This window comes from Phyllobates terribilis, unplaced genomic scaffold (assembly GCF_046119375.1).
Source record: "Phyllobates terribilis strain yellow unplaced genomic scaffold, ASM4611937v1 Scaffold_5__5_contigs__length_657084704, whole genome shotgun sequence".
Lineage (NCBI taxonomy): Eukaryota > Metazoa > Chordata > Amphibia > Anura > Dendrobatidae > Phyllobates > Phyllobates terribilis.
Genome location: NW_027362765.1, coordinates 205,640,152 through 205,660,738, shown reverse-complemented (window position 1 = coordinate 205,660,738; position 20,587 = coordinate 205,640,152).

Sequence of the window (20,587 nt, the reverse complement as noted above, 5' to 3'; positions counted from 1 at the left end):
CTACTTAGGTAGTGCCTGGAGAACAGGATGTCGTCATAACAACATTGGATCGCTATGGCAACGATCGGGACCCCACGATTACGTCGCGGGGTCTTCGATCCAAGAGCAGAGGGGCTTCTGTCCCTCTGCTCGCTAAATGCTGCAATTGCATTTAGGGGGCACCGCTCATGGCACTGAGTGCCGGGTGTCAACTGTCAGAACCAGGTGACACCCGGTGGCGATAGCGCTCACAGCCTCTGTGCGCACGATCGCTGAGATGTATCCATACGTACCGGGCCATTAAGGCCCAGACTACATGGACGTATAGATGCGTCTCACGTCAGAAAGGGGTTAAGATGCATATCCTCTCTGCCACAGCTATCCAACACTTAAAGGTGCTTATCATTAGCATAACACATGAAAATGTTGCATTAAATGTAGCATAACTCAGGAAAAGATGGACAACCCTATCAAATGACAGTGCCTAGTATTACAGCCCACCTCCATTCACTGAGCTTGATCTGCAATATCAGTCACAGCCTATGGACAAATATGGAGCTGTTTTTTTGAAAACTGAATGCAAATCCTTTTTTGTAATCTTCAAATCCCTTTATGAAGACAATTGCCATAAATTTATAGTACTTTGTCCTGAGCTTTAACCTCCAATAATCTAGCAGGAGCAGGTCAGGTCTCATGCTGTCAGACACAACTTGAAACCCTTGGGAGAAGCCAAAATGTTTTATTGCTGTTACTGTCTTCTAATTCACTGGCTACATAGCGCTCAATAAACGTTATGTAGTATACGGAAGCATTGACATTACAGACTGAGATCAGCTTTGCCAGTGACTTGTATCACAGTAGTAGGATGTTCTCCCTCTAACTGGGACTCTTATGGATGCCCCAAATACAGTGCAAAAAAGTGATCAATAAAGGAAAAAAAATGTTCTTTATAGATCTTTCATGATCTATTGGCGAACATATTAAGTAAATCTATACATATTCTAAGGTGGCTGCCGGACACATACTGGATGGGAGATATGTATCACACAGGTTCATGTCCTCTGTGATATAAACCTGGAGTATTTCTCTAGTACACATAATACTAAGAGGGGTTAATCAGCTATGTTAGGTCAAGTTCTAATTGTGAGCAGCTGAAGACTTAGGGCGGGTAGACTTCTCACCATTTTTTCACCCCTGGGTGTGGTTCACATGATAAAACGGAGTCTGTTTGACACATGGCCCGTGTCTGCAGGTAAGAAGAGCTCCTGTGTGATGTCTCTAGACTGACCCAGTATGCTGGATGCTATCCAGCCTGTGTGTCCTGGACTGGATCTAAAGTGACTTTGCTGGAACTGTTCACTTTGTTTTGCCTGCACTGAAAGGCCATTTATTTTCCTTTCCTTGTGGCATGGTTTATGAAGCACCAATAAACCAGCCTGGACATTTCAATGGAAATGATTCCTGTGTTACCTCCCCTCGCATCCAAATGAGCAGCATTCCCACAATATATATTTATATTTTTATAATTACAGTATATACATTACATAGCTGTTTATATGTAGCCCAAAACAGTGCTAAAAATAACACAATTTCTCCTACATAAAACAATGCCTTGTGCAGCCATGTCAGTTAACGAGTAAAAAAAATACGGCTGTTGAAAAGCAGACAGGTAAAAACAACCAAAAAAAAATAATCTGGTTATTTATGGCCCTTTCATGCCATTAAGGGGTTAAAAGGGAAGAATAGATTTATTTGGAGTCCATTTACCTGAAATCTAAACTAATGAAACTACTAAAATCTTGCTACTAAGATTTAGAATGAAAACCGTTTAGCTGATTTATTTGAGCTACCATAGTACATGTAGAAGATGAACTCCTCAAAAGTTAATTCTATGATTTGCCATTCGGGCACCGTGTATAACAAGCAGGATTGTGATGGTATGTACTGTTCTATAATTACACACTACACAACCCGCTGCAGCCACACACTGTGTAGGGTAACACCGCACACTGGCACATACACAGTACCATATACACAATACCGTATAGTCATTTTTCTGCGGCATACTGGCATGTTCTGCTTGCTGAAACCTTCTCAGTTCCCTGCTGGAACACTATAATTTTTCTTTTTTAAAATTCCCCCTATTTCTGGAGCTGGAGCTTGTTTCGATTTCAACTGCTCAATTCTCTGATCCGCTGTCACGCATTATATTGAAATAACATCGTAAATGATGTGCGGAATTCTTCTGTTTCCAGTTTGCTTTGTTACTAGAGAATTCTGCACACAGTCATATGGAACAGAAACCAAATGACATAGTTATAAGATTAATTGCATCTTAACGGCAGTGGGGTATTTACCGGAGTATATAGGTATGGAATAGATGTTTTTCTTCAGAGTATGCTTATGTCTTAAGCCTTAGAATACCGTAGAAAACCTCTACATCTACCCATACACATGATACAGTTATCAGACCAACAGTAGTTCATGTGAAAGCTTTCACTCTCTATTCTCTTTAAAATATGTATATTGTTATTTCAATAGAGGAAATAGGAAAAGCAGCTGCCAAGCACATGTGACCCCCCATATTTCTGGAGAAAAAAAAGGATTGGGTGAATTAAAATGACAAATCTTTTTACCTTTTTCCAATGAAACACAAGAAGCAGTTTATTGAAAATTTCCAAAATGGTCCCTCACCACATAATTGGGGTCTGCCATACATATCTATTGTTTATGGCTATCTTTGGTCACTTTAAAAAAAAAGAGGTTCTCCGTGATTATAAAATTCATGACAGTTCAGACCAGGACAGTCAAAGAACTGGAAACAATGGCATACAGCACTACGTGTCCGCGCCCACCTCTTCACCTGGTGTCCTGATTTCAGCAGTATCTGTATTCTCAGGATGTAGATAAAGTTGAGCTGTCGGGCTATGGGGCATCATACTGTGTTGGAGAACTGCGAGGGCATCATATCGTGAGTGGGGCAGTGAGCGTATCATTCTGTGTAGGGAGCTGTGAGGGCCTCATTTTGCGTGTGTGGGGGCTGTAGTGGTATTATATTGTGTGTAGGGCAGGGGAAATATCATACTGTGTGGGTCTCTATGGGGGCATAATACTGTGTGTATGAGGAGGCCGTTAGAGTTATTTTACTATGTGAGGGGAACTGTGGGGTATCATACTGTTTGCGATCTGTGAGGGCATTATACTGTGTGTGGGTGCAATGGGGGTATCATACTGAGTGGTGAACTGTTAGAATATCATACTGTGTGGGGAAGTGGCTGTGGGGGCATCATACTGTGTATGTATTTGGTGGTTTTGGGGACCATTATTCTTTGTATTGGGAGCTGTAGGGAAATCATACTGTGTGATAGTGAATGGTGGCATCATATTGAGTGTGGGAGCGTCATACTGTATGGGTGAGTGGGCTTTGTGGGCATCATACTGTGCGGGGGAGCTGGAGATCAAGGTACATCTATATATATAATATATACTTAAGGTTGAATAACAGGAGCAGTTGATTAGCCTATCGTAACTCGCATTAACAGTAGCAGCTAGACAACATACTTCATTCTGCTCATTGTTAAGAGATAAAAAATTATAAAAAATAATTATAATAATAATATTGAGTAACATTACACAACATTAACGGTCTCTCACTTGGCCATTTGGGTTCATTAATCATTACTCTCCCTTGAGATTGTCTATCAAATAAAGATGTTGTCCCATTCATGTAAATGCCACTTTCCTGTCATATACATAGGCCCTGTGTTCCTTTGCAAGCAGAGCAAATCACTGTAGCCCCTGCATTGTGTGGCCCTTAGTTTGGACCTCCACGGATCAGCATGGATGGCTCCTCCAGAGTCTTTTCCTGTGAGTTATTGACAGTTTTGTCCTGCTCCATCATGGAATACTTTTTCTGAAGTTCTGAACTTGTGCTAAAAACTACAGTTCCAATGAGTCTTGTCCTCACCTTACTCTTGGAATTGACACCTCTCTTTCCCTACTTTAATTGTAAACTCTCCTACTCAGCTGCTATGCAAAATTCCTATCATATAGGAGCCTCCTAGACACTCCCTTCCTGTTCCTTCCTGGGGGCAAAATAATATTGCCGAAATATCACCGCAGCTGTGGACTTGTCTGTGGTGGAGCTGTGGATCAAAAAATGCGCTTCAATTTAGCAACTTAAGACCTTCACTCAAAAGCAAGATGTGACATTTATGATTTTTTTTTTTTTTACTTTCTTCTTTCCGAAAGCTGGATACTAAAATGCCCAGATTGTCCACAACAATAATCATAAATCACTGAAGAAAAACCTATATTTTATGCGATGTGTGTAAAAGCTCTATGTGATATCTCAACCATCTACTAAATTTCCATCACACAGAGTAACATCTGGCTTTTCATAATTTGACAGCAAAATGAATTTTAGCAAATTGAATTGGTTCTGAAGGAAACTTATAAGTAAACTGATTGGAATGTGGGGTGTATGGCAGAAACTGAAGCACTTTAGCACGAGGGAGCACACAATCTGGCAATTTTATGTGTTTACAGTATGGTGCCAGGTGTGTTTATAGGGTAATGTCAGCCATGTGTTATATCTGATTCTTATCCTGGAGACATAGTTTTTCTGCTAATTAGCATTTGACATTTGATAGTCAATAATGTACAAAGAGAAGAGAAGACGAATTGAGAAGATTTATCATTTGCTGGATGTTTGAAAAGAGAATGGACCAATCACATTCGTACTATCTTTACTACAGAGAAGACAATCAATAAAATCATAATCAGACTTAGTAATTAACTGTCAGACCATTGCCTTTATTTATAGAATAGGGGTCTTCTGTTCAGGATCCTCATCTTTTGGCCAGAGTGGACAGCAGCTACATTGACTATCTCTAACTCTGGAGGATCTGTTCTGTCTTACATTATAAAAACAATTAATTGATCTGAATGGACACTGTGTAATACTTCATTTCTCCTGCGGTGGTGCTGCTGTGAAATTGAACACTTTTTGTCAGGTTTCCACTCATGTTGCTGCTAGTTGATGAGAGATCACTTTGTGATTAGTATATTTTCAGGGGATAATACTATCAAGTATGAATTTTACAAAGTGGAGAACACTTTTAAAACATTTGTACAATTCAAAAGTAATGTACAGCATTGTTAGAGATAAGCGCATCTTTTGAAATTCAAATAGACTAACAAATGTAAATAAAGAGTATTCAAATTCACCAGCTTCGCCAAATTTTCTCAAAAAATGTGATTAGTGGAGAACTGATTCGCCTCGATTTGAAAAGACTCAGATTGCCCTTAAAAGAATTGTATGACTCTCTGAAATCTCCTAGGATTGTATCCAACTCCTTTCTAATCCAATTCAAGCTCTTAACATAAACACTGTCTTAGCAATGTTTATGGATATGGGAAAAAATGGGTGAATAGATCATAGTCAGTGGTAAGCCACATCCTGTTTCCTCTCACACAAATCTTCTTTACTGCTGTGCTTTCACATAAACTATCTCTACAGTTTGTTCAGTTTTCTTTTCTATATCCATGGCTAAATTGTGAGCTTTGACGTACTCTCACTTTCCAGATTCACCACAAAATGGCTTCTGCATTGTGTGCATCTGCTTTAATACAGATTATGATAATCCTTCCTGATTGGCTGTGCTAAATCATGCAATGAAATAGATGCAATACATTTTGGAGAAGCCCAGCAGGATGTGCCTGTGGTCATGAAATCCTTCTCTGGCTGATGCAATTTTCTGCAATTTATGCAAATTTTGCAAATTTGCCAGGTTCATCGAATTCCTAAAAATTCAACATGAATTTGATTTGCATTGAATCAATTTGCCTATTTCTAATTAAAGTGCTAAGATTCGCAACTTAAAGCTTTTTGAACTGAGTTTCCCAAATCATAATACTGTTTTTTATGGTGTTTTTGGACTCCTCAGATACCAAGACCCAGATCATATATTCCCTCTGCACCCACGATTGTTACGACTCTGGCTTGGATATAGGAATGTTCCAGTCAGCTCACAATCTACTGTTTAATTACTTACACTTGACATATGTAATCATAGGGAGGATCCACTATTTTTGGGGAAAACATACCAGAATGGGTTTAGTGTTGGATTGACATGGTTAACCAAAATTTGCAGATTTGCCATAATACCATCCACACTCCAGTATTGGGCTCGATGTTCCTTTCCTCTTTTACACTGTGGTATAGTGAATCAGATTTGTGGAGAGGATTTGCATATATAGTATTGAGATCAAGAGGATACGAGATTTAAATGCAAAATTCAAGCATCTCATGAATAATTCAGCGAGCAGGCTCCCCTCCCCCCACTAGTGTTGTGAGGGAGATTGTAATCTTCCACAGAAGGAGTCAAGTTAACTACTCGACTCCCAGAAAATACAGTCATTGTTTTAGATTTCAGGAGGTTTAACTCTTTTCGTTAGAGGAGGAGAATCAGCGTATCCAGCTGAGAAGTCAGGTCATCGGAGAATTACAAGGTTAAAATGATGCATTAAGTGCTGTAAGTAAGGATTTCATAGATCAGCATATAAGAGGTAGTGAAGAACAGATGAGAGCTTACAGAATCATGGCACAGAATGCCGCATGGGGGTTATATAGGGGGCAGCATTTAACGTATACTAAAAGCATGAAAAATCTGGCACAAGGTAAAGGGAAGATCCAAAAGAACATTTGGTTGTTTGTCGAGTGATTACTTCTCTTCTTAATGTATATTGCTAGAGATGAGTAAATTTAATACTTACTTCTGTCCGCATTTTCAGCAACCGTTGGATTTCCCATTTTTCATATTAAAGAACCATATTTTAACCAATTAAGTCAATGAAAAATACTATTATTTATCCACCATTGTGGGGAAATTAAGATGTAAAGTCCAAAATTCTGGAGATTGTAAATGGGCAAATAAACAAAACTCCGGATTTGCCAATCTCTTGATAGACTTTTTCCTAAATACTGTGGTCCATTCCAGATCCAGTAAAAGAACAGCTCTAACCATCCCTGCATATCACAAAGGGGATGCGCCCTACATTATGTATCATGTGTATGGCGAAGACAAAGAAGACAAGTCATCACTTGTATTTGCCATTATAGAAATAATTCTACGTTATTACTTTGCTCTGTCGTTCCTCCTGGAAATCTAGTAACTAACTGGACATTTCCATTTTGTTTGTCAATAGGGTGTGTCCCTTACACACTTATGACGCTAAGGCCACATTCACACCTTCAGTATTTGGTCAGTATTTTACATCATTAGTTATAACCCAAAACCAGGAGTGGATGATAAATCCAGAAGTGGTGACGTGTTTCTATTATACTTTTCCTCTGATTGTTCCCCTGCATTGAGCTGAACTTCATTATATCAAACAACTTTCTTTTCCCGGTTTTTATCTTTCTCACTGCCCAGATTTTCTCTAAGCTCTATGTAATAACAGGAGATCAATTTTCCTTGTATGAGTCATAAGTCACTGCAAAAGTCCCTGGCAAGGGGGAGGAGGCTGCAGCTGGGTCAGGAGTTGAAGAGGGGAATGATAAATGCAGGGACAAGAGACTTCCTGTTTCTACATAGAGCAGAGAAAAGAGAAGAATTAGCTGGGTAGAAAGTCAGAATGAGCAATTGTAAGTACACAGTGCTATATAATATGATGACTGCAATATATGAAGAGGATAAACACTTAGATGGAAGGAGTGCTTCTTTAATGTAGACTTCTAAGAGAAGCTGATCCAAAACTGCTATTTATGGAAGAATATAAATATATACTAATGTAGATACCTTTGGTATCTTAGTATATTCCTACCTAGGGAATATAAGCACATTTCGATATTACTACTGTAATCCCTATGATGACATCAATGTACTGGGGCAGAACACAATGAGGAGGACCTGTATGCATCCCCTTTAAAGCACTGGGAGAGAGAAATGATTTCTTTGATATATGTGTGCTGAGTAAATGTAAAAAAAACAAAGATATCTTTGTATGAATCATGATGACTTCATATAGACTACTATGGTATCTGGCTAAATACTCTAAATACTCCTTCATATAGCTTTACAGTGTTGATGAATCATCCAGCATGCACTGATAGATTGCTTGTATTTAGCTAGCTTTTCGTAGCAAAACCTATTGCGTGTATTCAGCATCCACACTTTCCTACTGTGTACTCATTGGCATGATGTTTGTACAGGGGTTTGGGATCTTACTAATCAGAACAGATATCTTAGAGCCAAAGGGGCTTTGACTATTGACCTAGTGTCAAAGTTCTCATCCTAATGTCATACGTATGAGTTCCAGCTTGTGGACCTCCACAGATGATATTTTCAAGGCTGTGGAAAGTGGAAGAAAACTTTGGTTGTGTAAGGTGCCAGAGGGTGGTAGCCGAGGACGAGCTGCTGCTCCATAGCGCCCTGATACTTTTCAGAAATATCGTGTCCCCGTCCCAATGTACTGTCAGGTGCGGTGTGTATAACACTCCCTTGTAGTCCGCAGTCTCAAGGCCTCCATCTTCCGGAGCTGCCGCACATAACTCAGAGGACACTCAATTCGTTTTAACGCACAGAATTTTACTGAACAGTTCAAGTTCATTAGATTGTAAGAAGCAGTATCGGGCACCACACTTCTTATTTCTTGTTTCCTTAACAAAGCACATTTTTAGCAATACTATCCGTTCCTCCTGGACTATCCCTATGTTTACTGGTTTTGTCAGCCCTAGGAATTTCCCATCCTGTTCCGCAGTACACCTGGGATCCATTACCTTCCCTTCACGCGGTTTTGTGTCCATCTTCCTCAGTACGCCAGAGGATAAGTCACTCTTCGTAGTACTTGTATCGAACCTTGAGCTCCGGATGTTCCAGGAATGTCCGCAAGGGATTCCAGTAAGTCCTCCCACTGCCCGAACGATACATTCTTGCTTTCCCTTTTTAGCCTACTTTATACCTTACCATATCACTGTCTATATCACAATAAACACTAAAAATCGCAGGACATGGTTCACACTTCACATGACATAATATATGTATAAAAATGCTTGACCTTATTTACATAATGTGATTTTTGTCTTCAGGGGTAGAGATGCGACCGTACAGTCCACAACTCTTACATTTGAACATTGTAATGTTGTCCTTTCCCCTGTAAGGGCTGAAAATACTGATACTTATGTGCACCTATGTAACCAGTCCGTGCCATGCTGCTAGGTAAGAAATGTTTACAATACCAAAGAGATTCTCTAGTAGGCTTGGGTTCTAACAAAATAATGGACCCAAAGGTCCAGCAGAAAACAAACCCTTTTGCTGCTGAATACATAGAACAGAAAATTGACTCCTGACCCCATGAAATACTTGTCTTACTTGTGCAATTGTAAGATGCAATTGAGGGCAACTTGAATTAGACATAGTGCTGTGTCATTTACTGATCTTCTTGCTGTAGTTTTGCTAAAATCAGTGTTTTATCTGGTGCAGTTCTGCAACTCTTTTCACCTGCCTGTCAATCAATTGGGAGGACGGGTTAGCCACAGCTCATGAATATGGAGAACCACATAGCAGAAGCTCATCGAGAGGACTAGCAGTGCTGCAGTAGATAAATTGTTTTAGCAAAACTACAGCAAAAAAGCCCAGTAAGTGACACACAGCTGAAATCAGAGTCTCTGCCCCTACTTTATGCTCCCACTAGATGGGGTAGAAAAAATCTGCTGACAGATTCTCTTCAAAATGCACATGTTTATATGTTTATAGACATTGAAACCTCAGAATTATTTCTTGTGGTGGGTCTAAGAAAATAATCTCTGACATTAGGCCATAGAAACATTTTAATGTATCTAAACTTCACCTGGACCAATAATGGCAGCATGAGTGCTTGGCAAATAAAAATGTCATACTTGTAGTGGTGTTTATTGCACCCTATCTCTTTAACTGCCATCATTGACCTCTCAGCAGTTATACATTTCATTATCATTATCATATTATGTCTGGTTCCTTTTGTTCTTTTCCAGTCTCAATTTTTATGTACTACTTCTCAGTTTCCAGTTGTGGTAGCACTGTGGATGATAGCACTGTGGACTGTGTCTTAACTGTCGGAGGAGCTGTATTGTAAGCACACATACCAGAGGTGCTGGAGAAGTGTGTGACAAGAGAACAAATGCATCTTCTCCTAGGCTAACTCAGCTCCGATGACTGATGCTGGAGAAAAAAAAACCTTTGGGCTCAATCAACTGAAAGAGAACATCTATTCCATCTCCTATCACAGACTTTTCCAGCAGCTTCAGTATGTACAGTTATATGAAAAAGTTTGGGCACTCCTATTAATCTTAAGCTTATTGTTTTATAAAAATTGGTGTTTTTGCAACAGCTATTTCAGTTTGATATATGTAATAACTGTTGGACACAGTAATGTTTCTGCCTTGAAATGAGGTTTATTGTACTAACAGAAAATGTGCAATCTGCATTCAAACAAAATTTGACAGGTGCATAAGTATGGGCACCCTTATCATTCTCTTGTTTTAAATACTCCTACCTACTTTTTACTGACTTACTAAAGCACTTTTTTTGGTTTTGTAACCTCATTGAGCTTTGAACTTCATAGCCAGGTGTATGCAATCATGAGAAAAGCTACTTAAAGTGGCCACTTGCAAGTTGTTCTCCTGTTTGAATCTCCTCTGAAGAGTGGCATCATGGGCTCCTCAAAACAACTGTCAAATGATCTGAAAACAAAGATTATTCAACATAGTTGTTCAGGGGAAGGATACAAAAAGCTGTCTCAGAGATTTAACCTGTCAGTTTCCACTGTGAGGAACATAGTAAGGAAATGGAAGAACACAGGGACAGTTCTTGTTAAGGCCAGAAGTGGCAGGCCAAGAAAAACATCAGAAAGGCAGAGAAGAAGAATGGTGAGATCAGTCAAGGACAATCCTCAGACCACCTCCAGAGAGCTGCAGCATCAACTTGCTGCAGATGGTGTCACTGTGCATCGGTCAACTATACAACGCACTTTGCACAAGGAGAAGCTGTATGGGAGAGTGATGCGAAAGAAGCCGTTTCTGCAAGCACGCCACAAACAGAATATACCTGAGGAAGGCATAAGCTTGTCGAAACGCGCTGTATTCACTTGAGGAATAAAAATCGTTTGGAAAATATATACCCACAGTATTCACTGGCTTCTTGGGAGCGCATTTGGCCTGGATGAACATTATTGTCAAAATATCACTGATCTATCACTTCTAGTTTTCACTGTGTACAAATTCCAACAGGGTAGCCAACCCAATTTCTTTTAACTAGATAAATTATTGATAAATTGTTCATAATAACATTTATGTACTCAATGGAAAAACCATATTGTATCTTGAAAATCAATGTTGACCTATTTTCATGAACTGTTCAGGATTTTGTAGACCTTTGGCAACCCTGGTCTCCACAATTCTGCACTCAGACAGCAAGTTTATGAAATTGAATAGGTTAAAGAAAACCTTGATTCTAGAAGGCTAAACTTGAGCATACACTCCAAGCAAAACTGGGGCTTAGCCTGAGGGGATCCAGCATGACAAGGATTCTCTCGCTGGTGTTCTTTTAATCTATATGTAATTTACCGACTCTTCAGGTTCTACAACAGGTAATCTACAGCTTACTGAGAGATCAGGGTACATGCTATCCTCAGACATCTTTGGAGAGGAGCAACCGACAGCTGACAAGCTGCAGCCTTCACATTTTTGTCCAATCAAAAGACACACTGAGAGCAGAGGAACAGCATTGGTCTGGAAGGTAAGTATAGATTTTTCTAATTTATGCAGCACCCAAGGGCCATTAATAAAGGGTTGTCCAGTAGTGTCCCTAAGCTTTTGAAGCAGGCAATTGATATGTCCCAAACTAAGCCGGGTAAATGGGCCGCAAATAGAAATATTTTGAATATGAAGGGCCTCTTTCTTTTGTGGGAGATGACATTTTCAGTGATACCATTATTTCTCGATATGACTTTTTGATCATCATTATTTTTTTAATTTTTGACATGTTTTTTATTCTTTTTAATGGTGTTTATGGTCCAGGCCTTCTTTTTTACTTCAGTTTTTATATAAAACAGCATTTTTAGTGGACAAATATTTTTCATCCTTTATTTTAAATATTTTTTCTTAGAAAACAGAATGTATTCCTTTTTTTTTGTCCCCTAATCTGCCCCATTAAGTATTATTGTCCTCTATACAGTATTATGGGCACCACATAGTCCTCATACAGTATTAAGGGGACCACATAGTCCTCATACAGTATTATGGGCACCACATAGTCCTCCATACAGTATAATGAGCCCCATATAGTGCTCCATTCAGTATAATGGACCCCATATACTGCTCCATACAGTACAATGGGCCCCATATAATGCTCCATACAGTATAATGAACTCTATATATTGCTCCATAAAGTATAATGGGCCCCATATATTGCTCCATACAGTACAGTGGCCCCATATATAGCTTCACATAGTATAATGACCCATATATTGCTCCATACAGTATAATGGGGCCCTTATATTGGTCCATACAGTATAATGGGCCTCATATTTTGCTCCAAACAGTATAATGGGTTTCCTATGTTGCTCCATACAGTAGAATGGGCCTCTATATTGCTCCATATAGTATAATGGGCCTTGTATATTGCTCCATTCAATATAATAAGCCCTCTATATTACCCCATACAGTATGATGGGCCCCCTATATTGCTCAATACAGTATGATTGGCCCCCTATATTGCCCCATACAGACAGTATGATGGGCCCCCTATATTGTCCCATACAGTATGATGGGCCACCTATATTGCTGCATACAGTATGATGGGCCCTATATAATGCTCCATACTGAAAAAAATAATCAAATGCTCACCTTTCCCTGTTCACTTGCTGCTCCGGTTTCTTCAGCGTCTTCTGACCGTCTGCACTGCTCAGCACAGAGGGCGCGCTATAGTGACGTCATCGCGCCCTCTGCACTGAGACATCACATAGCTCAGATGCAGATGGGAGAGTGAGCATCAGCCCCCAACCTGTGGTAATGTCCCCTGTCCTGTGGTAATGTCTCCTGTCCTGTAGTAATGAGTCAGGGATAGTATAAGTACTATTCATTTAGTTAAGTGGCTTAGCAATGGTATAGGACAGGGGTCTCAAACACGTAGACGGCGGGTCAAATGCGGCCCCTGAGACTCCATTGTGTGGCCCTCGGGCCCCTGAGACTATTGCGGCCCCATCCATGGGCTGACGTTGTCTCTGCACCACAATACATTTCAATTGAATGTGCATCCTCGAAATCACATTCAGTTGAAAAGGAACGCTGACATCGATGGCCTGGACCAAGCCGCAATCATCTCTGGGGCCCGAGACCCGCACGATGGAGCCTCCGGGGCCTCATGCGGCCCTCGGGCTACGTATTTGAGACCCCTGAGCTACACAAACATATATATGTGTGAGATGTGTGTCAATCCATCAGGGTGATATAATTGTTTATACATGTATTCATACCAGTGTAACACTGTGCTTGCTGTAAATAGATTTTGCCTCTTTACAATGATGAAATTATCTGGCTACAAGATGGCGCTGTTGCCTAAGTATTGTTGAAAGACTGTGTAATGCATATGAAGTATCATAGAAGGAGTTACTGTCTGACTCATGAGACACAGTAAGAGTAAGTGTGACTGTCTTGTGTTCAGACTGGAAATGACCTAAACAGTGAAAGGACCTGCTGGGAAGGGATCCAGCAGCATCTACATCTGGGAGCATCCCACAGACAGCAGAGAAGTGATAGATTGGAGTTGAACTTGCTCGTGACCAAAACCTGTCCAGAATCCATTTGAGGACGGACTATTCCTCCAAGTTCACTGAAGACATTACGGGAAGGGAGAGGGGGATTTGGTTGGGAAAATATAGGAAAATGTTGTTAAGTTTGTAAATTGAGTGCTATACCGCAGGCTACTCTGTACGTTGCACTCATACAAGTAACCTAATTCTCAGGGTGTAAGCCGGTAATAGCGGGCCGGTTTAGACAGGCACGCCAATAGGCAAATCTGTAGAGAAAAGAGTAAATACAGATCTCTTGAGTGCCACGCTGTATAGCACAGAGGTTCCAGCCGTTTGGCAAATGTAAAGTGGAATGTTCTGAATGTTTTCTATTGTCTGGTTAAAATAATTTTCTTGAGAATGAACTGTGTAAGAATCGGTTTCCTTCGTCCGTAACTCTGCCGTGTCCTGAAGAACACCACGGGTACACAACTTACAATTGCACAACACATATATAAATATTCAGTGGCTCGTCCCTCTTTTTGTTCTTTCCTTTGCTTCTCCACACATTTTAATGCTGCACTGCAAATTTGATTTAGATATTTTGGCTTCTATGAACATAACAACCCTTACCCTTCACTGCCTCTTTGGCAGAAACAAGATGGAGACTGGCAAACAAAACATGTGTTATGATAATGCTTGCTGATATGTGAACATTAAAATTAATGTAATAACACAAAAATATGCATCATTCAAGTCTGTTGACCTGTTTTCATTGTTATTAAGGCAGCTTTAAATCTGAATTTATTAGGATAGATAGATAGATAGACAGACAGATAGACAGACAGATAGATAGACATAGGAAAAGCATGACTGTAAATATTTGCATGATTTAATGTGATTTTAGGCTCTCTTCACGTCACGTTATACTTGGCATGAACACCAAGAAAAGCTCCCAGATTAATAATTTACTCTTACCTAAGAGAAGACAAAATATTTTCTTTTTGGCCTCTGCAGGCTGGTATAGGTTGGGGTATCTTTTTGGTTCATCCATTTTTTACAGGAAACAGTGAGAACACTGCAGCCTCCCATCTAAGGTATAGGTTGAGAGGCTGTGACTTTCTTCCAATGTGTTTCTCCTTCGAACATGAGCTCTTATCCTGATATTAACTGAGCCTTACAAGGGTTAAAATATATCAATATACTTTACCAGGAAAGATGTATCATTTGTGCAACATGAGCAGCTGCACAGGGGCCCAAGTTGTAAGGAGGCCAATTTCCATCTACAAAGCAGGTGGAATTGTGCATTATGATGGGCTATTGGACTGGAAAGTGCCCATATGCTGTTCTTGCACAGGAGCCCACTTGTGTCTGTGTCTGCCACTATACAGTGGGTACGGAAAGTATTCAGACCCCTTTACATTTTTCACTCTTTGTTTCATTGCAGCCATTTGGTAAATTCAAAAAAGTTCATTTTTTTTTCTCATTAAAGTACACTCTGCACCCCATCTTGACTGAAAAAAAACAGAAATGTAGAAAGTTTTACAAATTTATTAAAAAAGAAAAACTGAAATATCACATGGTCATAAGTATTCAGACCCTTTGCTCAGTATTGAGTAGAAGCACCCTTTTCAGCTAGTACAGACATTAGTCTTCTTGAAAATGATGCAACAAGTTTTTCACCCCTGGATTGGGGGATCCTCTGCCATTCTTCCTTGCAGATCCTCTCCAGTTCCATCAGGTTGGATGGTGATTGTTGGTGTACAGCCATTTTCAGGTCTCTCTAGCCATGCTGCTAGGTCAGGGTTCTGGCTGGTTCAGTCAAGAATGGTCACAGAGTTATTCTGAAGCCACTCTTTTGTTATTTTAGCTGTGTGCTTAGGGTCATTGTCTTGTTGGAAGGTGAACCTTCGGCCAAGTCTGAGGTCCAGAGCACTCTGGAAGAGGTTTTCATCCAGGATATCTCTGTACTTGGCCGCATTCATGTTTCCTTCAATTGCAACCAGTCATCCTGTCCCTGCAGCTGAAAAAAACCCCATAGCATAATGCTGCCACCACCATGTTTCACTGTTGGGATTATATTGGGCAGGTGATGAGCAGTGCCTGGTTTTCTCCACACATATTGCTTAGAATTATCACCAAAAAGTTCTATCTTCGTCTCATCAGACCAGAGAATCATATTTCTCATAGTCTGGGAGTCCTTGATGTGTTTTTGAGCAAACTCTATGCGGGTTTTCATATGTCTTGCTCTGAGAAGAGGCTTCCGTCGGGCCACTCTGCCATAAAGGCCCGACTGGTGGAGGACTGCAGTGATCGTTGACTTTGTGGAACTTTCTCCCATCTCCCTATTGCATCTCTGGAGCTCAGCCACAGTGATCTTGGGGTTCTTCTTTACCTCTCTCATCAAGGCTCTTCTCTCACGATTGCTCAGTTTGGCTGGATGGCCAGGTCTAGGAAGACTTCTGGTGTCTGAGCAAAGGGTCTGAATACTTATAACCTTGTGATATTTCAGTTTTTCTTTTTTAATAAAAATTTCTACATTTTTTTTTTCAGTCAAGATGGGGTGCAGAGTGTACTTTAATGAGAAAAAAATGAACTTTTTAGAATTTACCAAATGTCTGCAATGAAACAAAGAGTGAAAAATGTAAAGGGGTCTGAATACTTTCTGTACCCACTGTACTTTGCAATGTATGCAAAGGTGAATAATACTTGTGATGTAGAATTAGTAGTGAGCGATTCAGTCTCCTAGCTGCTGTTGACAGATCTGTTATTATTTTGAGTGCTCCAGGTTGCAATAGCTAATTTAAAAATATTGGAAAAAGACATAGTGAAAATATGTTATGCGGATACTACACATACATTTTACTTTACCATTTCACTAGATGAAGTTAAACAAATGCAGAGCTTCTCTTTAGATTGTATTATTTTCTTAAAGGGGTTTTCCCACAAACAAAAGTTCATTTTATTCAATAGATCTTGGAATAATAATAATTTCCACAACTGTATGTGTTTACATAAAATGTTCCTGTGCTGAGATAATCTTATAAATGTGCCCCTGTGTAATGGCTGTGTCTGACCGTGCAGGAACATGGTCTGATCATACCACATCTCCTGGGCAGGTGGGAGGAAGCAAAAGAGTAACTTAGATTAGTAGCACCACTCCAGTTGTCTTCTGCTCCTCCTGGCATTGTTCTGGCCCATTCTGGCTCTCACAGACTTACAATGAGTAGTGGTGACTTCCGGCTTGCCCAGCAAACACATGAGCGATCTGACAAGTTACACACTGTTGGATACCGAATGAAGCAGTGCCGATAACAGAAGAAGATGGCTGGTAAGTATTTTACTAGGGGCAGAAACTTACTTTAGTGATACCACTCTTGCGGTGAAAATGAAAAAGAAAACCCAGCTGGAGAGGTGCTTTAAACACAAACCATGATGAACGCGTAAAATTGTGGGTATCATAAGGCTAAAATATTACTTTACGCCATAGTTAAAGTAAGTTACCTTTAATTTACCTTATTCCCACTAACATCGCCATCAGGAGCGAGACTTAAAAAACAGATGTGATGTCATGGGTACATGGGCACTGCGTTGTGGCATTATGGTGGGTGAGGAATGAAGGATCTTATGTCTAAGAATTAGTCTAAGAATTAGTTGCCTTCAAGCCCTTGGTTAGGCGTAAACTCATACTATGTGTACATTCCCTTTCGTATGATGGAGCAGAAAAAGAATGCTAACCTGGTAAGCAAGGTGAAGTCAAACAGATTGAAGCATGATGCTGTAGGCTGAGCAAAAGAGAATCAGTGACTCAGGTTGATGGAAAAAAAATTCCTTTCCGCATTTGTAAAGGATAGCAGTCACCAAATTTGCTAGCCACTCCACTGCACTAAAACTTATGAGAACCTGTGACCATGACTGGTCTGGGGAATCTCATCCGACATGGTTCCTGGTGAGAGCAATTGATATTGTGACTGGGTAACCTGTTGCTTGATCTGGATTTTGTTCCCTGGATGAAATTATTTATAAGCAATCTACTTCTTAATAGACTAAATTATAGGACTGAACTAGTTAAATATGTTTAATGTGGCTGTGCCTAAACTGAGAATAACCTCTACTCCTGGTGCCTCCTTTAAGTTTGTAACCATGCGATTTCTGTATTCCGAGTGAAATTTCTTCTCTATGGGAAAGCCAACACACCCCGATCAGGGTCTTGCATTTGAGAAAGGGCAGACACAGCCCTCATTTGGCTCCTGTTTGCTTTCGTCTTCATTGACCAATGTTTGTGAGGAGGTTTGTGTTTGTTCTGCCTCAGTTTCATTAGTGTTGGAAGCACGTCCCTGTTTACATGAAGAGATGTGTTGCTGACCAATGATAATTTTAGGATTGCATTATAGATGTCATCAAATGACAAAGGATCATTTTGCTCCTTTGTCAGCTGACCACTGGGACAGTAATCGGAAATGAATAATCCTATCAACTTGTATAAAAGTTTCTAGTCTACCAATATAATAGCTAGTAGTGGGAATCTGTCAGCAGGCTTTTGCTGTGTAATCCAAAAGCAGCATGACATAGGGACAGAGACCCTGATTCCAGTGATGTACCACTTACTGAACTGCTTGCTGTCATTTTATTAAAATCCCTGTTTTACCTGCTGCAGATCTACCAATTGTCTGAATGCTGAGCCCTGTATATGTGGCGCCCCTGAGGGTTCAGTCGCCACAGGGGTACTGCTCCTCAGAATGAGGTGTGGTATCTCCACCCCCAGGTAAGGATGGAGTACCTCACAGGACCCCAACCACACACTCAACACTACACCACTCCAGTTTTGAAGGGGGCCTAAAGCACCATAGTGCTGTCCCGGGCCTGAATGGAGGAGTTGGGGGGAACCAAAGTTAGGGGTAACCATGTAGTGAGTGAGGGTGGAGGAGAAGCACTTTACTTTAGCACTTAATAGAATCATATATAACTGGAGGCCATTTTAAGAACCGGGTCTTTGGTCATGGGTCTTTGGGACGGCAGGTCAGCACAAGACTGCAGCCGCCTCAAGGTTCACGGTTCCCGGTCTCAGGCCTCGAGACGGGGAATTGGGGCAGAGTTAAAACCGGCTCTGTCCCCGGTCAGAGTCCAACCAAGAAGGCCCAGGAGGGGAGCAGAGGAGATAGGCTCCACAGGCGAAAGGATCTCAGGGGGTGCGGACGGAGCAGAGTCGCCACCTGCATACCTTATTCTGGCTCTGCCAGAGAGACCCTGCCGCAAGAGGGGGTAACGATCCCCGATTATCTGACTTTGCACTTCACGTCTCTGTCGGAAAAGTCCGGAGGCTTATGTGGATTTCAGGGGGATACGGACGGAGCAGGGTTGTCACCTGTATGCCCTAATCTGAGTTCATCCAGAGGGACCCGGCCTTACGCCACGTTCTCACCACAAGTCACCAAAAAGGGCACCCAGTCGGTCCGGGAACTACACATTACACATTAGAGACATCGCAGTACCCGTACGGGACTCAGTGGGGGACAAAAGGCGGGAGAAGTACAACAGGAGAGGAACACTTTAGAGCGGGGGTCCTGTCCAATGCTCCTGAACTTCCTGGAGTGTGCTGAACCCCACCCTGGCGGCCGCAGCTCACTGTGTGACAGCAGAGAGAAGCTCTGAACTGAGAAAACGATACCATGAGTAAAGATTGGATGACTTCAACTACTGCCTCTGTCTGTTCTTTCCTCCGCGGCTCTGCACCCGCCAACACTCTATTCAGTAAACCCTCTCTACGCTGCCCTGAGGCCCCGCTCCACCTGTGGGGAGCCGAACCATCTATAGCTGCCTGAACACCGGCCTCAGAGGACTGTTGCAGCGCTGGGGATCCTCACCAGACACCACGGGTGGCGTCACGAACTTTCCCCTTTTCCATACACCTTTCCCCCTTTTCTTTGCTTTTAAGAGTGACCCCAGGGTACGGGCCCGGGAGCTGGCCACCGCGACATCCCCCAAAACCAACAGCAAGGCCCGGGCGCCGAGTCCTCATCCCTTGGGCGCGTCATATAACCCCGCCCACACCACTGATTGGCAACTTTCTGCTCATTTGCAGTGTAAACAGAAAGCAACCAATCAGTGGTGGGGGCGGGGTTTCACAGAGCTCATGTATATAGAGGACTACAAGGCAGCAGGTTTACTAGTCCTTTAGTGATAATCTCCTGCCGATAAAACAGTGATTTTATCAAACTATACTAAGTGAATTATCACTGGAATCAGCACCTCTGTCATAACATAATGCTGCTCTCAGATTTGGCGGCAAAGATCTGGTGACAGATTCCCTTTAAGAGATATTGGTGAGAATTATTATTGTAGTTTTTGCAATTTAGTAGACAGCTAGATGTGTGATTACTTTAGTCTTTTGAAGTCGCAGTTAGCTCCTTTATCTGCTGGACCCTTATAACACTGTCCAGCTTGCACAAATGGTATGTCCTGAGCCTGTGATCAGTTGTTTCCTCATCCTGAGGAGATGGGGACACCCAGGGCACAGGTTAAAAGACCTAAGGGTAGTGCCCAATTGTGTCTGAGTATGATGACACCGTTGGCCACTTTTAAAACTCAAAATTGGTCACCTATCTATCTCATACATCTGAATGGCAAATATGCCTAATTGTGAAGTTTCCCATCACTTAGTCCCAGATCACATTATTTGTCCATAATAGCAGGATAGCAACCCCCTTGATAACCACGATGTTGTCATATATTTGCAGTTTCTTCTTAAAAAAACAATGACTAGAACCATGCTGTAATACTTCTGTTTCTGCACAGCGATATAAAATATTTCCTGATTGTACTATTTTATATGGTGTGA